The following is a 26477-nucleotide window of genomic DNA, read 5'->3' as shown; positions in this document are numbered from 1 at the left end:
TGGGTATGTGTCTATGTGTGTAACCGTGTCGCATATTATATTAGTATGACATTATGCAGTATATGCATACTCGTAGCCGCTCTCCGGGCGTTTTGAAATCGTACCTAATCGGCCGCTGCCTTAAATATATTATATTCGACCCACATGTTTCGAAAGGGTGTTTCGCGGTGCGGCGTGTTGCGTATATAATATAATATATAATAATATATCATTATCATTATTTACGCTGCTGCCACGTACTTACACATACACAGACACACCACACACACGTGTGTGTAATATACGCGCATAAGGGGGTGTGCGACCCGTGACAAGAAAACGCGAGAGGTGTTCGGTCGTGTCTCGGGGGCGCAAATATATTAAACATCACGTGCAGTGTGTAATGGTGTATACATACATACACTATATGTCGTATAATATAATAATATTATATATATATACATAGGTATAACAGCCGGCGCGAAGCGAAAGAAAGAAGAAAACACGGCCTAAAGAGACCTTTCCCCTAAACGGTATGTAGGTATATACCTATAATATTACCTATAAAAGGACATCCGCTACCGCCGTCGTTAAAAGGGTTAGTTGCGGAGCGGGCGGCCGCGGCGTATTAAAATAATAATAATATTATAATATGTCGTCCTATACTGCATATTATATGTATGATTGCGTGTACGACGACTTTGTGTTTTGTGCTTATGTGTATTATATTTATATGCGCCTGTATATTATACACATCGGCGTCGTTATAATATTTTAATATTATGTAATGTTTTATGAACGCGCATTGTGCCCCGCGCGACCGTTCGGGTTTATTATAAGGGTCCCTTTTTTTTTTTTATTTTACTACCGCGCGATATGTCGTGTGTACATATAATATAATATCATTATACCCACGACATCGTCGGTCCGGGGTTTATGGTTATATATATCATGTGCAGGCTCCGTGCAGCGATTTACAAAGTCTTGGATCAGGTAGGTACTTGTACAAATGTAAAGGGGCAATTTTTTTTAGAAATAAACGTTCACCCATTTCCCCCTCGCTGAAATACATAAAAGAAAATGCATTAAAGTGTACACAACGAGTATTTATATATTATTTTGTTTGACTTGTTTTTCTAGATTGCGATTGCATATCAACATATATATGTAACATCGTCGCGTGTAAAAACGTTTTAGTCATTGGGCTCTCGCGACTTAGTCGACTGTATATAGTATACCTATATAATATAATATAAGTATTATAATAGTGATCGTTTAAGCTGTGGCTGTCCAACCTATCTGACGCAGCGGTGTTAAACATGATCTGAAATACTTAAAATAATATGTATTTACCTATTACGTACAAGTTGAATAAGTACGTATTTCGCAAGATTATACAGTTTTGACATATCATCGAGGACATTTAAGTTTATTTCATTTTTATCGATATCGAGTGTATTCGAGATGATAATAAATATTATGAATAGAACTAGAACTCGCTGTTGAAATATTTTTTTTAATTTTTATTTTTATTTTGCTACGGCTTGTTGATACAGAGTTTCGAAAATAAGAAAACGGTACGCGATGTACACATGAATACACGATGATAATATTATATAATATCATGTGCTGTCCATAACAAAAAATAAAAACAAAAAGTATTTTTCACAAAATATAAACGTTTGAATTTGAGGTCTTTGAATACATCGGCTCCGAGTTATGCCAGAGTTTATAATATTATAATAGTCACTATTGTTATTGCAGGCTGACTCAATCAGTTTCAATAGAATCAAGTCATATGACTATATGAGACAGCTGCATGATGATTTAAATAATTAATTAATACTTTTTATATTAAACAGTGGAGATGTTTATTTAACGTTCAATTTAATATTTTTATCCAATGAGTAGGTTATATTATTATTATGGTTGTTGACTCCGGAGTATTAAACGTTTGTCACTGATGGTTCTTTCGGACTTCCTTGCGTAATATATTATATAGGTGTGCATCGATACTTGTCTTTGTCTTCTTCGGTTGTCTATGCCTAGAGAATTTACATGATTATCATATTGACAGTACCTACCTATATCTAAATCACGGAATTCTACCGACATGTGTCTCAGACGTTTTTCCTACATAGTTTATAACAATTATTGAACTATATAGTATTATTCTATGCATCTGTCGACTGACATACACAATACACATGTATATCGAAATTGTTTGGTATAAGTCCAGAGTATTATGGAGTACCTACATGTATGCATAACACACCAGTCACCGCAGTCGAACCTATGGATATAATAATTTTCACTACAGGTCTGTAAGTCAAAGTATATCATAATAATTATAAATTGTCCTCCAACTACAAAAATAATTCTTTCTTTCACTTTGTCTGTTTTTTGTATGACGATTGCAGTATTTCGAGATTATCGATGGAAAATTGTATTAATATATTTGTCGTCTCTCTTCTATATGTATTATGTATATTTTCAGTCATTAGATCAGGCCATATGGTGTTATTGCAGACCTGTTGTACATAGTTTGTACATATAATATGGTAATGTTTGCTTAAACCGATACTTGGTTGTATTATTTATGTATATATTACGCCTTTGAGTATATTATATACAACGCGTGTAATCGCCGCTGTGAGACGTTGAAATCCGAAAGCGGGGGAAAAAAACAAAAACGGGGTTGTGGTGGGAAAAACAGGGTGGCTGCTGCGGGGTCAGGATTTTAAACGCGTTTCGATCCAACGACCAAAAACGGCGTGAAAAAAACTCTGATAAAATTGGACACGGCGCACACTGCTGCAGAACACGTGCACGGCACGGTTTTAAGCTCGTTCGAGTGCTGCAGCGTTTGCGACACACGTGTGTACCCTATATATACTTAATTCCGAAATATTATTATACAATATAATATATAATAATACAGTCCGGCCACAGTGGCGTCGAGTCGTCGTGTACTCACATATTAAATATAATAATGTAATATGTACACTGCATCACATATGCGCGTGACGGGGTGGGCGCGGCACTCACTCGCCCTGCAGCACGGGGAGCCGTCGTCGTCGATAATAACTAATAATTCACGAATATAAATATTGTCGTGCGTATATATTATAACATTATTGGGTATGATTATCTCGGTTTGCGATAAAAAAAAATATTACTTAATGTCACTGACAATATTATGTAGAAATCGATCGGCGACAGAACCATACGGACACTAATAGGGACCACTCCGATCTTGAGATAATGCGCACGTTGCAAACATAACATATTATATTATGATAGTATAGTGTAAGTTTATTATCTAGGTAGTATAATATTATCTGGATCGACCGCCGCCGCCACGGTCGCCTTCCCGCTGCGATAGAGCCAATATCGCTATCAAGTCGGCTAAACGTGCATTTGTCTACCGAGGAGGGCGTTGTATAGTAGTTTTTTTTCAAAACATCCCTATAATATGATATATATATAATCGTTATCCTTACGTTGTAATAATACATAGACGGACATGGTTGAGACGACTATTAGCGCGCTGCAGCAGTGACCTCTTTGCGACGGTGGTGGCAGTGTGCGCGGGGTAGTTTTCGACCGTAATATATTTACGACGTACATTATTATTTGGAGATTACGAAAAAAATATAAAAATAATATATCGAAAACGTTTAACCGTCGCCGGACACGTGTGCGACCCGCCCGAGTGTAGACGATAATATATAATCCTCAATATAATAAATTATATGGTATATTGTGTACACATGCAATGTGTGCTCGATCGACTATCTCTACGTTTTACGTACCGTCGTCGCGGGGACAAGGGACGAGCTGTATTGGTATACCACAGTCGGACGATTTTGGCGCCTTTTCGGAGTCTCAGACGATGTCGCGACGACCACCGTAGCCGTAGCCACCGCCACTACACACGCGACCACCTATTACAAAATTGTATATTATATTAAATTATATGCACCAAAGTGTCCTATTTCACGGACCCGACCCGTAAACGCTTCAGCGAGTGACGCCGATCAGAAACCGTTTTACGAGACCAATATGCGCCTCGTATCCCCCCCCCCCCGCGTGCGCTGCGAGAACTTATCGGCATGTCGCGTCGTGTCAATTCGCGTGGGTGGTGGGTGTCCGCAACACGTGTGCGTGAAATGATATATCATAATATATTCGCGTCCATGTGTGTGTGTGTGTATAATAATAATAAAAATATATACAGAAATATATTGTGCGTGCGTGATGTAAACCACCACCACCACCGCCGCCGTCGCAAAGCCACCTAGGTCGACGAGTGCCCGTCGTCGATGGGTATATAATATTATATGGTTGCAGGTTGTAAGTACCATATGCCACGTCTTGTTGTGTCCAATAGTAATTTGGGTAGTATGTATTATATTATATACGCAACGCTGGTTAATGATGATGGCTGGGCGTATGTATATTAAACAAAGCGGTGTCTGCAGCGTTCGAATTTAAACCTAAATGTATCTTAGGATAAGTCCTTCCCAATGCATTCAGACTTATATAACTGCGACTGCAGGATTGACGAGACTATATTAAGATGACTGGGTTTGGTGCGGTTAAAACAATTTGTTGTGCTCGATTACATAAAATAATAGAATAGGTAACGCACATTTCCCGCACTTCCGTTAAAAAAATTATACTTCGATTTGTACCTACGTATTTGAATTCCTTACTAAACATTTTTATAGAGGTCTTTTAACGTTATCGGGCCCTTCAGCCTTTGGTTATATTATTTACCATAATATGTGAAAGCTTAACTTTACACAGTTTAATTATTTGCTTTGTTTAACCATGCAGTTTCTAAGGCCATATTATATGCATCGATGTACCAACAACTAACACGTTCCCCGATATTGTACAATATAAATTATGTTATGTGATTATGCAATTATGTTACGCAATTATGCAATTATGCAGTTTTATATAATATTAATAGAAAATAGAAAATAACATATTTGAATACTACTTTTAATAGTGGTCACTGGTTAATGGCTTCTTAATGCTGTCAATTTTATAACCAAAATCCCATGAACCATAAAGATGATAGAATATATTCTATTATTATCTATTTTTATCATGCAAATCAAACAAAAAAAAAAAAATGAATATTTTGAATTTTCGTGAATAAGAGACAAAATCAGAAATGTTTAAAGCCCCCCCCCCCCCCTAATGTGTTACGTCTGGTTATACTTAAGAGAATAAATAGGAAATTCACTTAATACAACCGTCCACTATAATTGCCCCATTTACAGGACATCGTCGTGGCCATCATTTTTCCGTTTACGAGTATAATGTAATACTGATTTTTCTATAATCTATACATCTCTACATCTCTCGTAAAATAAGACTTTCATAATACAATTAATATAAATTAAGAGGACAAGGAAAATAATAATATCATTATTATCAGCAGTCGTTCGTAATCGTATACAAAATATGTTATTATAGTTAATTAGGTGCACATGGTAATATTATTAATAATTATTTCACAGTTTGCTTTGACCCGACGATATAAATTATATAAATGGACAGCTCTCGAAATTAGCGAAGACCTCGCGTTAATACGTTTTTAATTGACGACCGATTAAACGATGTCGTCCGTACGACGTTTTCCGAGAAGCTAGCCCCAAGTTCGGAGAGTTTTCTGGGAAGACACGCACGCGCACATTTCGTTATAAATATAGAAAAACGCTTAAGTATAATTAACCGACCGATGTTGCGCTCACTCTTTGTGTCTCTGTGCTCGAATATTGAGAGTGACTGAATGTTAGTACTTATATTACATAATGATTATTTTAAATCTTTAGGTACGCACATTTTTTTTTTAAATACTTTTGCTTCCCCTTTTTGATTATTGTTTCCAATTCAAACATGACATGAATACATGATACACATTGATACACACGCATTTCATCATGACACATTGTGTAGCTTTTACATTGGAGCTTAAGTCAATATTGGTTATTATAGGTTGTTGACCTGAGGCAGACCTTTTCGTCGTGATAATTGGTTCATGATCGACATTTACAATAATCGATAGGTTCTATAATAATTTTGAACTGAAAGCTAATTAAAAATATATAGTATAGATATAATAATATAAATAATTATACATATATTATATATAACGGTATCATTTAATACATGAAAGTTCTATGAATATTTATCAGGGATAACTAATTTGTTCTAAAATAAGATGACAAATTCACCTAACGGTATGTTTTTTTCATAATTTATACCTAATCATTTTATTGTTATAATAGTTTTTAATAATTTTTATTCATTGTAAAACATGCACCATTGCACTATAATTATTGTTATGAATAATTTTTGCTCATCTTAAAACATTTATAATATGAATATGTAAATATTGTATAATTTTTGTATTTTTTTAATTTCACGACCAATTGCAGGAGACCGATTTACTTGACAACAAATTTATAAAATGACCAAATTTCATACGACCACTTGACTGTATATACCTGGTCGTCTGGATACAGGATGATAATGCGGCAGTCAGTGAAAAAATGCAAAATACAAATTTTGTATTTGCACAACAATATTAGTTGAATAGAATACTAAAACAATTAATTTATAGACCTATTTTTATATTAGATTACATAGTAATGTAATGACAATGAATAATAGTATTGAAAATTAAAAGACGGTTGAGCTAGAATCTAGTAGTTGCTGCTTGCTAGAAATATGTGACAATCAACCCACACACCAGGCGCACCATATATAGAATTTATATAATATAATGGTATCCATACCATAATTAATGTTACGTATTTTATTCTCGGTAAAATGAGATGATTGGACGTCAAATTCCAATAGATCTCCATTTGTTTGCTAACGCACGCGGGATGCGTGTCGAACGTTTGGACGTGTTGATTTATTTTTGTTATGAGTTATGACGTGATACAATGATTTGATTTTATTGTAATTAATTTATGATTTAGTGCTTTTTTTTTTGGTCCAATCGAGAAATTATTCAGTTATTATAGATTTTATAAGATTAGTGTGTTACTATATTATTATGTGTTATGAATTGCGTTGCTTTTCTGCAATATTTTTTGGAAAAAACTCCAAAGCCCACTTCAATAGGGAAGTGTCAAGTTTGTGCGCGTATTTACGTACAAGCTGCGTAATAATAATAATATTATTATCTAATACATAAAATGTTCGTGTCACAATGTTAGTCTCGATACTCCTCCGAAACGGCTTGACCGATTTTTATGAAAATTTTTATGCATATTCAGTAGGTATGAGAATCGGCCAACATATATTTTTCATACCCCTAGGCCCTAAGTGATAAGGGTTGTCCAGAAAAAAATAAAAAAATAATTATTATTGATAGAAATATTTGTTATATAATTTATAATATAAAAAAATATTATATAAAAAATAATAGTGTATTATATATTGGTTGCTATTGGTTAATCGGGCATGTTTGTTGATTAGTATTATTATTTTTATCAATATATGTCTGAGAATCGGTTAATTTAAAAAGGGTTAAATTTGGTTTATTTTATTCGTCGGATTTTAGTACGGTTAGGTTAGGTTAGGATTATGTATTAATTGATTATATTAATCCACCGTATTATGTCAAACTTGGTATAACTTTGATACTTTATTAAAGTTAAATTATACACTTATGTACAAACCGCATGGGGTTCGCGGTCTACCGCAGGTAGATTGCCTACCTGATAATGTACTGCTGTGAATCAGAATTTTTATCCTGGGCAACAGAAAAGTTAAGATAAATCTAGAACATCACACACCGAATATTAAATAACGCATTAAACAAAGTTTGAGTCATATACAGTTTGTACATTTAACGGGTAACGAAGTGCACAGGATCAGCTAGTCATATTATATTATTATTTTAATATAGTCTCCGTCTACACCCGAAAAAGTGCAGGGATTATCGGTAACGATAGTGATCCTGATAAGTGATTCGATTTTACTGAACGGTTATTGGTATTCTCTACCAATGTATTTTGCTTTTTCTGATACGGCGAACTCTTCATTTTATTATTCGAAGATTCGACTTATCAGAATTCTCCACTCTATTCGAACATCCAACGAAAAATTAAAACGATAAAAAGCTATAAAAATTATGAAACTAAATATCATGAAACCACCATAAATTTAACTTTGAGTATAGGTCCGATGGTACTTAAGTTTTAATGTCGACAAAATGTATGAAAAAATAGTGCCCCGGGAACCAATACAATTTATTTTGTGTCTGGCCCAGCGAAACCCGGGGACACCCGTCGCCCCCTGTTCATGGATATCATAATTCATTGTTTGTTTTATACAACACTGTCACGTACGTGGTTCGTCGTGTTTCACAATTCTCACAAGTGCCACAGCGGAAAGTAAAAATAAAAAAATCATAAAACGGCGGCGCTGTTGCAGCTGAACTGTTATTATTTTCCTCGTTTACACAATATACACGTAGACCGCAAGACCTATACAATATAATATTATTACATGATTCTTATACATTATTATACACGTGCGTACAGAGGTATACGCACACACGTCATCCTCATAATATACACGGCAATATTATTATAATAAAATATTATTATATGTATTGATATTTAAAAAGAAAAAGAAACCAGTTTTATGGTTGCCGGTGGACCGGATCTCGTATAGAGCCCCCTTTTGATTTTAATACTTTGTCATAAATACGTACGTACGTATTAATCGTATTATACACGGCAGATAATAATAATAATAAAATATCACATAGTACACACACACACACACACACACACACACACGCATACACACACAAATAATATATATTACGGGCACGACGATAATATTACAAACAGGGGCGGTGCAGATTTAGTGGTGCTGGTGCGTACCTCTCTGGAGCAATATCTAATATTTATTTCTTGCAACCCCCTATCAACAGGGTTCTTAAATGTTATTTTTCTATCAAAAATCTGATTAATAATCGAAATAAAGACTTTTCCCCCTTTTTGTATTCATAATGGTAGAGATAGTTTTAAGTTAAATTCTTATTACATACTTTAATATTATGTATACTAATATGCTGACATTATTATGCATTTACCTAATTGGGAATTCAATGATATCAAACAAAATGTGAGATACTGAGATGTGATTAAAAATGTGAATTTTATAACACCACAATGATTTGTATTTTGTATAATATTATAAACTCATAACATACTAACATAGATAGGAAATATTGAAATATTATACATAAGTGATGTACATTATTATTATGCTATTATTATGATACTGCACAATGCTGATTAATCATTTTAGTCTTATAATAATCCGGTATCACATATTGACATATTATTATATAAATACTTACGTTTTTCAAATTGAAATCGTAAATAAGATAACAATAAATGATTGTATACTTATTATATTTATTATTATGTTGTTATTATTTATAATTACGAATTCAACAAAGAAATATTATGTTACCGATTGAAAAAAATATAAATTCGGGTTAATATATTATTAGTATTTCTTCAAAACATAGTGGCTATTAAAAAAATATGTAATTTACAACTCGATTGAAATATAAATTAGATCAGTAGACGCGGAATATTATAGTGTATTAGTACACCTACAACACAGTAAAAACGAAAGTGACCGGTTTCGACAAATATGTTAAGGCTTATAATATATATAGGACGCCTAAGACCTAACGAACCACTAAAAAGTTATGCTTCCGGGAGTAAAAGGTGAGCTTCCGGCTCGTTTTGCCGGGCCTATATTATGTCATAATATGCCGACGTCCTCAACGGAGAAGGACGTACCTAATTTCGTTTTTCGGATACATTTTGATTTGTAATTATGACGTTTTCTTGTGACGAAAGCTGCAGCAACTTCTCAACTATTTACTCTGAGGTTGAAAATCGAATACAAAGTAATATTATGTCGTCCTAATACAGGATGTACTCGCGAACAAAGGCTTTCGATCGCAGGTTGTGAAAAGGGCCTAGTCCGACCTTTATTACGACTTATATTATAACTATAACGTCGACGACAATGTTGCAGCATAAGTCCGCGGACGGCGGACCCGATCGCGATGATAAACTCGTCACGATTTTTGCTGGGTTTTTTTTCTCCACGCATGCAGTTATAATCATATATTACGATATATTATGATGCACGGCCACGCAGGCACATATATATAATATTATTATTATTTTGTACCGTTTCTTACTCGCGTCCTACTCCTCGTCTTCGCCTTCGTCGTCGTCGTCACTTGTCGACCGCACGCGCACGCACATCACACGCTCACACTGGTGTTATCATTGTACACAAGCACACACGACCGTACAATGGGGTCGGTTGATCTCGGCGGGTCGTGTCGGCTACCGGTTTTTATAAGTTTCCTGTCCGGAGATTTATGACGAGGGGACCCGCAACGATATTATACTTGTATAGGTACGTATATATAACATCTAAACATATAAATATAATATATATAAATTATTGTTCGTGTACGTACTTATTATTATTATTATTACTATATTTATTTAGGCGTGCGCATGTATATCATATATTATAATATAATGCATTATATTATATAGGTATAGCGCCCGCCGAGACACCACCGATCGCTCGAGTCTTGGAGATTTCAACCGTTCCGAGACGTCAGCGCGGTGGCTCAAAAGAGGATGTTGGCGCACCATATGAATATAATATTATTATGTTTGTTTTCACTCTCCGACCCACTGCAGCGATGTGTATTGTGAGCGTTTTTAAATTGTATGTAGGTACTCAAGTATTGTAAATAATAGCCAAGGCGAATAATGTGTTCTCGACATTAGTTTCATAATAGGTCAACATTCGCTCCGACATTAAATCAAACGACACAACAACTACACGATTACAATGATTCTGCTGAACGTAAATTTGCCATGTCGCGCGTAGCTCGGTAAGAGAAATAAAAAATTGTGCGTCATATTAATAGATTCTATATTCCCTTATCAAATATATAATAGCCAATAGGTACCATCCAGTGGCGTAATTTGGTCATTTTTGTGGGGGGGATGACATTTTTTAACATTTTGCCCCCCCCCCCCAAAAAAAAAAAAAATTATTTATTATAAGCACCTTTCAGTGCAATATATTTATAAATAGTAAATATTAAAATTAAATAACAAAACTCCACATGAATGATTAATTTAATATCAGTACCTATATCACAATATCAAATTATGAATTATAAAACTATAAAAGTCGAATGCCGATTGCTGATTGTAACTGTAACTTATAACCGATGTTCGATTACCGAATAACGACGAAACTAGGAAAGTCACTACGAAAATTCCGATTAAGTGTACAAATCATTATTAAATTATTTTTTGTTCAATACTTCAATGGGACGATAGTCTTTAATCTAGATAAAATAATCTGATAATCATCGAGCGTCGTCGATCCACGAAAAAATAATACTCTTATCACTCTTATCATTTTTCGGGCAACTGCCAGCTAGCCGAGGTATTTGATATCAATAATAAAAAATATATATTATTAGATAAAGAAGTACATAGGTAAATGTAGTTAACCAGTCTTAAAAAAGAGGTCATGGGGGGGGGGGATACGGCACCCAAATCCCCCCCAGTAATTACGCCACTGGTACCATCAATGCAACTCAAGTTTAGAGTCAGTTAATATTAAAATGTTTTAGGTGTTAACTCGGGTTCCAACTATCGCTGTCACGTAAAAACGATTTATAGTAGAGCTTTGAAGACCCTGTGTGATGCGCTTTTCCAAATAATTCAAGTTATCTGCCTCGCTTGAGGCTATTTACGATTCTCTTTTTGAATACGCGTCTGCCGTCTGTTCTATGGGACCCTTTCACAGCTGTTGACTCTTTCCGTGTATAAAGGGTGTAAGAAGGCGATTTATGAATTCCTCGTCTTTCATTCTAAAAATGTACCTGCACAATCCTTATGACTCCTGCCCAGTCATGCATAAGCTCGATATCCGCCCCCTTAGTGGACGCTAACTTATAGTATTTCTCCGTGGGCTGATGGGCGGATGTATATATGCCTTTTCTTTGCTCCCCAAATTCAATTTTCTTCCCGTTTCACACGATCCCAAATTACTTTTATTGTAGCCCTTCATTCAACTAATTACGGTTGCAACCATTCTTAGCTGCATACAGAGTGATGCACCGAGTATAAGGTCGAATTGCACTTATTTTTGACGAATTGCGCTAGGGACAGAAAAAGGTTTCCTTCCGATCATTACACAAAACCTACATATTAACGAATATCAATCGACCATCAAAAAAATAATTTGTATTTTAATATCTAATGTTACTTGTTTTAATTTTAATAATTATACATTATACAGCTACAATTTAAATATAATAACATGAAAATATGTATTTACGTTTATTTCTAAATTGATTATTTACTAAATCGATGTAATACTAAATCGATCAAAAAGTACCTACATACAATATTGTCAATTAAAATAATTATTTACAACTTTGAACTTCTACGAGCGAATAAGAGTGCAATTCGTATAACAAATTAGGCCCTTCCTTGAACCCGAGTGCAATTATTCAAATATTTTTGTTTAGGTAAGGACTTATATGGAGGGAAATTTGACATTCCCGATGTGCATAGGCAATGAGTACCTCTTATGTTTATTTTTCTATTTAGCTAACTATGTTATTTTGTTTTTGAATTTATAATCCCACTTGGTAGGTTAATGATAATTCTGTAATTTATTATTGATGTAACTACCATAAATGTACTACATTAATTTAAATTAATATAATTCTTTTATGTAATCTTATCAATATTCAATACTGTAATCGATGTTGTATCGTACTATATATATCACGCTCATGCCCATTTAAATAAATATCTTATAATTATTTGGACCCAGATGCCCTAAAAAATCAAAAAATTGCATTTATGATTTATAACATAAAATACACAAAAAAAAATTTTAATGACCTAAATAGTCAATAGACGTCCATAAAACTATTAAATTGAATACAACTAGTTATTGATTTTAATTTAAGAATTACAATTTTTAACATAAATTGTAATTCAAAAACTGGTTTTATTCTAGAAAACAATGTTGTTCTAAGTATTTTTCGTAATAGGTAGGTAAATTTAAATTATTCGAATGGTGGAAAATATAAAAATATAATAATGACTATAATAAATTATAGTTTTCACTTAATTTGTTTTAAAAAAAAGTAAAATCATCGTCTATGATAATATAAAATATGCAAAATTCATCAACATCCGGACCTAATAATAATATGTCGCGGCGTAAAGCAGGTCGCGCACGTTTGCCCGTACATAGAGTACTATAAAATAAATATATTATTATGGTTGTCGTACTAAATATTAGTATATTATAATAGTATAATACTACCAATTACATATTATAATATTATGTACCTATGTCCCATATCGTATAAATGTATATAAGCTAATGGTAGTATGTGTAGATGCCCGCATGACAATAATATTATATATTTTATGTCTACCCGCGTCATTATGACGTGTATCAGTGTAATAATGATAATAATATGTATAAATAATGTACCATTCAGTTGTTGTGTACCCGTCGGCGTGTGGCGTGTAAATAGCGATAAAACGGTTTTGATTTCTTTCCGCATCGGTCATCGGATTTACACCAAACCCACAAAAAAATATCATTGTATGTATAAAATATAATAGTATACTTTAAAAGTTTCAAGTAACCACTTATAATATTTTTAAATTTTAACAAAATATGAATTTCTACAAAATAATATTTGCACTATTTCACATTTTTTTACGAAATTGTCGAAATTCTAACTGCATATAATCATAAAAAATTACTGTGGATTTACGCTAAACTTTTTTTTAATTTCCAGTAACAACACATATTATGATAAGAACCTTGTATTACATTTTCAAGTATTTTGGCAGAACAAAATTAATTTATCGACAATAATTATAAAAATTACTAAAATTATGTTATAATATTATGTCTAATATGTAACAATAATATCAACAATTTTTATGCCTAAAAGTATTTTTAAAATACAATCGGCAGCGTTATTACCTCCCGAGTTCCCGACTATATTATATATGAGTATGATTATACGAGCCCCTCCCCCGTATCCTAAAATGTTCGTCGTAAACGAAAGGGCTACTGACTTGGCCTAAAAGTTCCACTCTACGCCATTGCAAATAGAGGACACAATACAATGGCGCAACTTGATAATAAGGGGCCCATGTGAAAATGTCTAGACCTGGGCTCTTACCTGCTAGCAAGAATTAAACATAGTACAGCACTTGGTATAAATCAAACGTGGTTCAAAGTACTTTCCTGATATCTCCAAGAACAATTTGAAATTTTCACAAAATCGGTCAAGTAGTTTTTGAGAACCTATATGATAGCTACAGCCTACAATTATACATTTAACTCTCATGTTTGTTTTAAGATATAATTTCTTTATTCAAAACCATAAGCGTCCGACGATTTAATGGATCCTTTTACCTCATCCACCAGAGTAATTAATGGCAAACATCTAAAATACTATTTTTTACTAATTATTAAAAAAAAAATAAACAAAAATGTCTATCGTAAATCTCAAAATACCTCTCCGGGTTAAACCAACTGGGTTTAATAGTGAATCTAAACCATTCGGAGACTCTCTCAAAAACACACAAACATTTTCCAGTGGTTTAGGAGGAGATCAATGACATGCTGACAAACATTTATTTGTTTATATATATAGACATAGATTGTTATTATTTTCGGCCACCCGGCATCCAATTCATTTTACAAAAGAAAATTATTATACATTAAAACCTTCCCCGTGACTCGATCGATTTACCAGTGAAAACCGTATTAAAATAAGTAGAGTTCTTTTCGAGATATGCTCGTTAATACAAAAAAGGGGCTTCTATTTTAAAATATATATTATATATATATATATATATATATATAGATTAATAGATTATATTATATTAATTGTATTAATATTTAATTATTATTACCTATATTATTTTGTATATTACACATTTTAGTAGGAATATCGTATATGAGATCTCGGGTCCCCCAAAAATCGGGGGCCCCTATGAGTTGCACACCCAACACTCCCGATAATTGCACCACTGACACTATAGAATCAACAAGATCAATTTTCAGTGGAAATATACTGGTAACTGCAGGTGGACGTACAGATTTCTTAACGAGCGTGGATTTATTCACCGGGTTGTTGTAAACCACAGTGAAAACTGAATGGATCCGAGAACTGATACCCTCACACAAAAATAACCAAATCACTGTGGAGATTAGGGTGAAATAGCCAGTGGTGGTTTTCAGAGGGTTGGTGGGGACTTATTGGGACTTGGGTTAATTCATTTTGTTATGTGAATAGTATGTCAATATAGGTAATTAGAACATTTTTAAAATATAACGAGAATAAAACAAAATTAATAAACAAAATGAATCGTAGTTATAGTCTAACCAAAAAAATGTATCCAAAAACGCTAATATATTTTTCTTTGAGAAAATTAGCGTTTTCCACTTATTATGTACCTTGTATATACCATCTTAAAAGAGAATCTCCTTGCATATAATATAGGTATGAGAAATCTCCCAAAAAAAAAAATCCCGGACACGCCACTGGCGCGTATCATTATGTCACACACCGCGCATAATTTTATAACGGACGGCCTTCGACGGTCGTCACTTGATTGAAAATAATAACAATAATAATAATAGTCAGGTCTGATGAACAATAAAAATCACACTGTGCAGCCCGCGAGGTTTGGCGGCGCGCCGCACCGGAGTCGAGCTGCACCGGAGCGGCTCTCGTTGCGACACGTGTTGCACCGTACAACACCTACACGACAAAAACAATAACATTATTAATAACAAAAACAATAATAATATAATAGTAATAATAATAATAATAATAATAGTAATAATGATTGTTATTAGGTTCCTTGTTCTAGTATAGACCACAAGCTACGACCGTCTATCTACGTCGCGTGCGTAGGTTTTATAATAATCAATATATTTTATGCATGACATTATAATGATTATATTATTATATATTAATATTATTAGATTACCTTTTCATAGTTATTGTATCGCACACCGAAAGACCTTATTGCCACTGACCTCGATCGTCCTGTTGTCGGATGCACTGCGTGTGCACATAAGATACAAATATATAATATAATAAAATATAATGTATATAATATACACCCTGCACACGTGCACGGTGCATAATGTTATTACTATTACATTATTTACCTTATAATAATACTGCACGTGTGTTGTTGTCGAAAAGCAAGGCCGTCGTCACGTCTTACCGAACCACGGCGGGGTAGAATGATATATTTTATTCAATATTTTTTCTATTTATATTTTATAATTTAGGTCAACAGAAAATTTTATAAAATTCTGACAAATTCCAAAGAAAAGCAGAATCTATATATAAGCCATAAGACATATTATTATACCAATGTTTCATTGATTTAGTTTTTATAACAACACTTATTCATTAACTGTCGCGATAAATGATAATGATAACTCGCACCTGTATGTTGTGCATGGTATTGACTATTGGTACATGATTAGGTTTAATTTGTATTTTAAAAGTCAAAACGTCAAAATATTATTATTTGTATAACTACGGGGATTGAAAGCACTTAATTTTTTATATTTTGTATTTTGATCTTGTGATCTGAAACAACTGTCAACATTTTCTGATAAAGTTTAATTTATATAATATAGTATATACCTACTTAATAATTGTATGGTAAAATATACTTTAAATATAAATGAAAGAGACAGAAATGGAATCAATTTAAGTGGTTACTGGACTCTTGTCATGAGATTGAATCGGAAATAGAAGAAATTAAATAACATTTATCAATTATATTTTTATTTATAATCTAAATATAATAATATAATAATTCTTTGTTTGGTCTCTATGCTCAACAATATTAATGGACTGTTTTCAACTAAAGTTATATCATTGGTTATAGAATATATTCTATAATTAATAGTTATATCAATAGATTCCTCGAGTCTCTGAAGGTGTTTAAAGCTTTTTTTCCAACCCATTTATGTTGCTCTAGGTTGGCTAATACATGCATTTATTTTTAGCTCACGAAAATCTTATATTTTTTCAAATATTTAGTTAAATGGTTGCCAATTGTTATTGATTACAGATTATATTATTATATAATTAGTAAAAATATAGCATAATATACTATTTTTTACAAATAAATTTAAAAAAAAAAGAAACAAATCTCAAAATCAAATATAGGTACTTATGAACACAACCACCATGATAACTTTTATGATTTATTTTGCTTTCTTAGTTCTGGACATATATTTTTATGTTAACACATAAATACGAATTCCAATATTAACGATAGGTATTGAATGTCAAATTTTAAGAATTCTTTAAATCTATATTCAGTTTTTTGCGTTTACATTAAAAATATGTCAAGAACTGGATTGGAAAACAACAACATTTATCATTGTACCTAATTTTATTGTGTTTATGTTATTATATTTTCAACTGAAGCAAAACAGAAAATGGTAGAAGGATAGATTAATTGAAACCCGGGCTAAGTCGGGGAATCCAGCTATGGAATAGTTTATATAGTACACAATAATTATACTATGTAAGTATAACTGTGGCAATTTCGTAATTTTATATTTAATTAGTAAATATCTAATTTACTAATTAAATACAAAATTGAAAAAACATTGAAAAACAGTACTTTTTGGCGAGCTAAATTTGACTATACCTATTCCACTGCAGTTTGCAGAATACTTATTAAATCATCACTAGATATAAGTTAAATGGATACCTATACTATACTCCTTTTGGTCTCTATTTTTCCGATCGATTGCATTCGCGATATAGTGCAGCTGCTCGCTACATAGTTACACTATTTTGACAATTATTATTCACGAGCACCAAATTTAACGACGTGACCCGACATTAATTTATCCCTATCCTATCGACGGTTTCTAATATTGTTAACGCATTACGTATTATCTTTATTGTAATAATTACAATTATTGTCGTATTTATTAGCATTGTTATTGTTATTAAATCATTTCAGAAACTCAAACTGTTTATGTCTATATATCATATAATATTATGACCGACCGCCGCAGGCCGTAAAAACCAATTGGCCGGGGTGATAATGATCGTACACATTTGAATATTTTTACCAGGGCAGGCGAATGATATATGATGCATTTGATCGCCTGTACGCATAATATAACCACCACTGCATCCCAAAAATAAAGCAGTGATTATTTTTAATTTTATTGATCATTAAAACCGATAACAACATAAAAAAGGCTATTCGGATTCTTTTTTATTGCGCGGGCATTTGCATATACCTACCATTTAAGTTTTAAAATATATAATTATAATATAAATCCTTCGAAACGTTGCGTCCTGCATTTAATATATTATTGTAATTATTTCGAGTGTATAATATCCATCCTCATACCGTCCTTAAATACGGTCTTTAAGCCATCCTTAAATACGATCGGATGAGGATGATTGAAATCATGACGTGACCCTTATATCTTAAGGTTTGGCACGTTTCGTACGGACGAGTCGTATACGATAATAATATCGTATAATATTATTATGTATAATAGGATAACGAAAATGAATATTTCGTGAACATTACCATGTGCAAAGGATTAACTGTAATGGAATTATTATATACGGACGAGCGACTCGTAAATTTGTCGGTTTTATGCTGTACGCAGTATTATGACTTGCGTTTTATGTTTAACGGCCATCGCACATATACATACACATAGTATTATACATATTATGCGTATATGTTGCAGGTAATGATCGTATTATTATATTTTCTTCCAAAAAGTAACGTTCGGAAGACATTTTTTTTTTGTTTTTTCTAACAAAATTAAACACATTCCTGCATGATCAAAATTATGTTTGGACTCGACGAAGCCCCATAATTAGGGTTTGGCCGAAGACCAGAAATGATGACCGCACGAGCCCACTACAAATGACTGACATTATTGTGTGGGGGTGGCTGCTGAAACCGTCAGTTAAACATTTATACCGAAACTGGTTATATATATAACGTATAGCCGTATAGGTATACGAAACTTTGATTACTCCAAGTCGACGGCGACGATATCGATTTCGAATATACTGCAGTACTATAGATACGTATATATAGGTATTTACGTATTTAAATATATGTTTTAAATACGTGAACCGTTTTTTTTTTCATTTTTCAAATTGAAAATATTTATTTTGTTTATACCCTGGATTCGATACTTTTGTAGACCAATTATATATTAGATAAACAATATAGATACAATATGAAAGTAAAAACACAAACATTGATACATGTTTTTAACCATTAAAATATCGGTTTTAAACACGCCCAAGTCATAATACTGCTCATAAACCAAAAAACCTAAATTAAACACAACAGACATCGCACGGTGTCAATAGTCCCTGTTGTGTCAATAACTATTGAATAGGTACACGAGTTAGTATAGTTACAACTTACAATATTGTGATCGAGAAACACAACGCGATTAAAATGCAACACACGCTAATACGCTATATTATAATTTTTTTTTCGAAGAACACTCATTATATCAAAAACTAATAATGTTTTTTAAAATATCTGAAGTATTTAGATAATATATAAAAATCAATTTTTGGACGAGTAAATATAGTTAATTAGTTACAACTTTAAATACTTAGGTAGTTAGGTATAAACGTATAACTCAAAAACTAAACGTTAAACATTCGATTTTTAAACATCAAAGTCCTCTGGTAAAATATATTCTGCTTTGGAATAAGAAATTTAAAATATATTGTGTCATATAAAAAGAGTCAAAAATGGGCAATGGGTCCGTGCAGCACTGCAACCTTCTATTGATCTCAGTTTAAGTCACAAAATGTACATTATTTACTGTTGTAGTGCATTGATTGTAAATTGTCTTTGTTTATTTTTTTAAGGTAGTTGACAGTTGTGCGTTAGGATTTAGGAACGTCCGAATGTCATTTACGTCTTATTCGTAGGAAGTTCTTTCCATTTTATGCCTGACCGCCTGGGTCGTATCATTTTTATTTAATTTGATTCGGTATAGGTATATGTTTTTTTCTATTTTTTTGCGATTTGTAGTTGTGTTTATATTGTAAATATTTTTGTAGGCCTGCATACCTTCGTGCTTTGTGTTTATATGTAAGAGTGGCGAATCTTCCATAGAGGAGACCGTACATTATTCATTTATACGGCTTCTTCGTTTCTCTTCATAAACCACGTGTCCCAGGTTAGGGTACGTCCCTGTGTGAAAAGGTGGTTAATATGAATAGATGGTGTTAAATATAAATTCAATGAAATAATATCATTGTAAACGAAAAACGATTCTGATCGGAGACGGTCTGTCAGCTAGTCAGCCTATATTATATCTAATATCTATTTTTAAATTACGACGAAAAACTTAAGATCGTAAATATTTAATTTCGTCCAAATTTGAACTTAAAATAGCCAAAAAAAACTTGGTTTATATAGAGAATTGCCTTAATCAATCTTCACGGTAAATTCTCGCGGGACACCCTGGATAAATTTTTAAATTTTTTGTGACTGCAGTATAAACAAATTATAAGATACCTTGTTTTACATTTTCAAACCTTATAATAGCTATAATATCTGAAATAATTTGCATATTTTCAAGATTTTGACGAATTTCATCAAATTTTACACTTTGAGTGCTTATAAAAAAAATCGTGCCTATGTATCTTTAATATTTTTTAACTGTTATTATAACAACTTTATGAGGAACGTTGTATTACATTTTCAAGTATTTTAACGTAGCAAAAAATGTCATACTAATTACTATATAACATTACAGCAGTTTAGACGATTTATGTAAATCGTCTAAACTAATTCCTTGGCAATAAGTGGCGTAGACTGTAGTATTTTGTTGGGAAGGAGGCAAATTAGGGGATTCCTATCATAATTTTGGTATGCTGATCTCGTGTGATGTATATAACATTTTAGGCAATGTTCATATAATTACAATTCCTAATAGACGATGACAATGTTGTAATAAACGATACCATTAGTTACAGTAATTTTGGATAACTCCAACTAGGGGCATTTCTGGCATTCACTATGGAATGTATAGTATTGTTTTCTGGATTATTATCATCATCGTTGCCATTTGCGATTTGCCGGTGAATAGTGATGACATAATAATATGTAATATACACAAAAAATATTATTTTACAGTGAGGATATACCGTGCAGAAACTTCAACAATGCATGTATTACTGCTGTTATACAAATCGGTTCAGACCTTGGACGAAATCCAAAACGCAGCATTGTGGCTTCAGAATCTCGGTTTCGTATTATATATTATGTGGGGATGTGATTCACGTCGCGGGTATAGTAATAATATTCGAGAAACACCGCTCGCACAACAGTAGTTATATTTTATACACATAGGTACCTATACTAATGACACAAGACATTTATTGCGGGACCTAAGGCCATTCGTGTTCCGAGTAATTTGATCTACAGCTACCGCACGGCCTCTATTATATATTATACTGTATAACCGCGGTATAGGTGTTCGTTTGAAGTGCGCGCGAGAACATCAATTCTTCGTGGTTCACGTAGTTTGGAGGAGCCCTGCTGCAGATGATGCCATTGTAGTATAGGTTATACGAACTATTCGTCTGACGTGATGGGACTCGCGGTGGTTGGCGGCGGCGCGTTTAAAATTATATAATAATAATATGATATTATTCCGAGGCTCCGGGCTCGCGACGATCAATTATATAATAAATAATAATATATATATGATTATTACCATCCTGTAACGTATAAGCGTTACCTATTCACTGCACGGTTTTAACCTAAATATGTGTCGTGGTATACTGCAGAACGCGCATGCAGCTGCAACCACCTGCAATATGCACAATAGAGATTACCGCCTTGCAGTAGCGTGCGAGAAAGTACACACTGAAATCGACCTATTCACGAAATGTCGACTATTTCTATCTAAAATTAATATAATTTTGCTTACACTTTGTAAAAAAAATTCAAATGGAGAGGACACTTTTTACATTAAATAAACGTTTAAACTGGACACCGTGCAGGTGCAACATTTTTCATTATTTTACTATCCACATATTCATGTTATTGTATATGCAACTTAATATGTGTATTTATTGTTGATATTTTTCTTTGGAAATCCTGACTAAGCAATATAACTCTGAACATTTTTACAATTGTACGTGTTGATTTATATTAATATATTAAAAATAAGTGCATTATTATACTTGTATACGTCTAAAATGTATCTATAGGTGGGATAAAAAGTAAATTATCAAGTATAATATTTATATTTTAACTACGGATTTTGATGATGATAAATTAAAAAAATTAGTTTTAAAAAAAACCTCAAAGCGTATTGTTCTAAAAATATTGAAAAAATGCCATATTTACAATTATTCGTTAATAATAGATGTATATATTATAATATATTAACAAAATATGTGATTGTCTTAATATAAATATGTTACATCAATTGAATATAATTAATAAATATTGTAATTGTTAAAAGATCGTTTGTATAAAAAATAATTATATGGTAGTAAAATGATAATGTCTTAAATCGTATTAGTTGCAGACTAATAAGCACATTGAAATTACCATACAGGATTTCCTACAAAACTACTCTCGTAAGATAATATTATGTCAACAACACGGTAAAAACAAATAATAATTAATTGTCCCATGCACGACGCGGATGGCCTTCGGCCAAATCATGAAAAAAAACACGCCGTCAAAGTTGAGAGTTCTTTTCACGAAAAAGTGTCAACTCGATGAACTCTTTTTAAATATTTCACTAGAAACGGGGTTTCCATACCTCGAAACTATACGTGCGACTTTTTGTGAAAGGGTCGATTTCTCGGCCAAGTGAAATAATAATTATATATTATATTGTATAAAACCGTAAATCTCGTCAAGACATCCGATTTTCGAAATTAGACGCACGCATGTATACCGCTACATAAATACATAATACCATACCTACAATCTACATGCATATGGCATATGGTATACACTATACATGTTGTACGCTCGTTGGTCGGAACGAGTAAAAGAAAAATAATGTAATATAATGATACGTATACGCGTTTCTATTGTCGTACCTATATATATATATATACCCATATATGATATGTATTCCTACGGCGGCGTGCGCATCTTTTCCGCACAATTCTCGCTCCTAATCCCTATTTTCGAGCTGCCCGCGCGCGTGTGAGCCGAAAGCCGAAAACCGTGTAATTTACGCTACTAAATCACTACTTATATATTTGGTATATAGTTATATGGGTAGGTACACATCATCCTTAGCGGTCGGTCACGAAACTGACCTCTGCCGTGCTCGTCGCGTTTCCATATTAGAATTATTATTAAGAGTCGGAATGTACACGACTGCTGCAGTACTGGCTGCAATTGTCTCACGGACCTTTCGTCCCGAGACGGACAAAGCCGCGCCACCGCACCATATAATATATAATATTATTATTATGCCGCCGCCGCCGCGTAGATATACGTAGGTACACTTCTGGGTGGTACTTAATAACGCATTACACGATAGAGCATATTCTCGACATTTCGTTATGCGTTATTCAATCTTGAGTATAATAATAATATTGTACACATATTATACGGGTGGAAATTAAAACCGAAAGAAGAAAAATAGAATCGTGTATCCCCATCGGGGTGTGTGCGAGGGGGCACGACGGTCGCGGCGGTTGATAATGTATCTTATAGGCACAAAAAAGTATGTTATACAGTATACTTGTGACTTTCAATCGGGTTCTTGTACAGTTGTACACAAACGACGCGTTTTGAAAAATCTTTTAAGCTTATACCTCTCTATAGCTTTCTACACTGCAAGGTGATTCTTTTTAAGGTAATGGCAGATAAAATCGGAGTAGGTATTCGAAGCATATCGAATTTCGAGAGAGTACCTACCAAGTTTATTATTACAGTTGTCAGTTAAAATTATTAAAAAATGTTTGTACCTAATGAATAATGATCCAACATGTTGCAGTTTATCCTATATATGACACTCATTTAAACTTTAAAATTTAAATATGTATGTATAACTAAAATTAAAATTTATACACTCGTTCTAAATTCGATTTTCATAAAGTAAACATTAATTAATATGTTATTAAATTATAACAAAACATTCTGCTTGGGATTGTTGAATTTAAAATGTACACTGTTCAAATATTATAAACAAAAAAAAACAATATCGTTAAAAACTAGTAAATAAAATTACATATATATATATATATATTATTTTGAAGACTTAAAATTGTATTAAAAAAATATATATATATATCACCAACAACGTTAATACTCTGCGATAAAATTAATGTTTGTTATAAAAAGGATCACTTTTTATACGTTATAATATTATATCGTATAGAAAGTATATACATATACCTATATACCACGAAGCTGATAAAAATCAAAAAGTAATAGAAATTTCTGTTGCTGCTGCTGCAGCGAGGTGACAGGAAAAATATTAGAAAATTAATGGACGTCGAGTAGAAAGTGTGAAAAAAACGTAGTATATATATATATTATAGTCGGGTGGTGTAGAATATCAGTACAAAAAGAACTCGAAAATGGTAAATTCTACTGCAGCTGAAGGATATAGAACAGCTGTGCTGCAGTGGACGTCTGCTCCAGCGAAGGTTGTTTAGAACCATATGATTTCATATATTATACCATACATACTACAGGTACGCTAGTAGGTATAACAATATTATGGTAAACGCATATGTTGATTTCATATGCATTTATGGTAATTACGATTTTTGTTTACAAACATTTACGGAGTAAATAAAAACACGTTAAGGAAGGTGGCATTATGCCTCAGAATTATATGACACTATATTATGTACACTTTACAGCGAAACCTCTAAATTAGGACACTCTCGGTAGCTGATATTTTGTCTACTATATTCGAGTATGTCCGCCACTCAGAGGTTTAGGTTTGTTAAAAGTTTGTGTAGTTTGTTTCAAAAGGGTGGTTATGCTGTACTTATAATTATAATAAGACACGCGAAACGCTAAACAAATCATCTAATGTATAGGTATATGTTATGTTATATTATACCGCGTAAAATAAAATGCTTTTAAGTGGCTCGAAAAACCATAAATATAATATAGAACAGAGATCAAAACGGTATAACATGAGAAAAAGTTTTCGTCGAGATATGATGGCCATATATGTATATAATATGACGAGTGTAGTCGATTATTCGGATTTCGTTCGGATCGAAACGTGTCGGTTAAATTGCTGGGAACGCCGACGAATGCAGCGATTTATTACGTACATTTTTAATGGAGACGGAGCGCGGGTAAAAGGGAATAAGTAAAAAATTTCTACTTTTCAGAGAACGATAAAAAAAGTCTCATTATATTTTTATTGACAGTTAAGTTAAAGGATTTTTCATTCATAGCTAGTTTAAGAGCACGTCGTACCCGCATGATGTGTTATTGTCTCCAATTCTCTATCTTATTAACGCATTCGTATATAACATACCAAATTTTACGTTAAGAATAATCCAATTTACACAGTTATATTAATATTACCGAAGTTGGCCTCGTCAGTCGTCAACAAGTCACCAATCATGCCTCTATCTCTCCATACGACAGTCCCCGTCGTACTTCATTTAATTTTGAAATGCTCACAACTTGCTTTAAAATTAAAATATACGTGGGGACTTCGATAATCATACCATTAAATTTGATGATTGGTTAAATTCACTCTAATACTAAAAATATTAAAAATGGATTGTTTTGAACGGACATTTTGGTACGTTACGCGTTTGTAATATGGAGACAATACGGCACGTGGGTAGGTACTCTTAATAATAGGGTGTCGGAACCTGCTATTTATATAAGGAGTAAAAAATTCAGGTAATTTCTAGTTACGCTGCACGGTGGTCATACAACAACCCTGTCCGGAAAAATCAAACCAAATAATTTCAACAATCAATAACGACTTAACAGAAAAAACACTTTCATCTCATAGAATGACGATTGATTTCGTTATTTTTTTTTTATTCGAAAAAGGAAAATTTTCTTTAGGTTGGAATGAACCTTGATTGTTGAATTAAAGGAGCACACAACACAAAAAATAAGCTTTTTTTATTTGAAAGAATGTTCAATTCTAAGGATAATGGTATAGGTTTTACGTTTCTACTCACATTATTCAATAAGTTATGAGCAATTGAAAAAAGACGTGTGACGTCATTGGGCCCTACTCATCGTAATTGCCTATCTTATATAAAATGATTTGGTGAAAATCCTATGTAATTGCCTATC

Source organism: Acyrthosiphon pisum, chromosome A2, assembly GCF_005508785.2.
Source record: "Acyrthosiphon pisum isolate AL4f chromosome A2, pea_aphid_22Mar2018_4r6ur, whole genome shotgun sequence".
NCBI lineage: Eukaryota > Metazoa > Arthropoda > Insecta > Hemiptera > Aphididae > Acyrthosiphon > Acyrthosiphon pisum.
Note: the sequence above shows the minus strand (reverse complement) of the source record.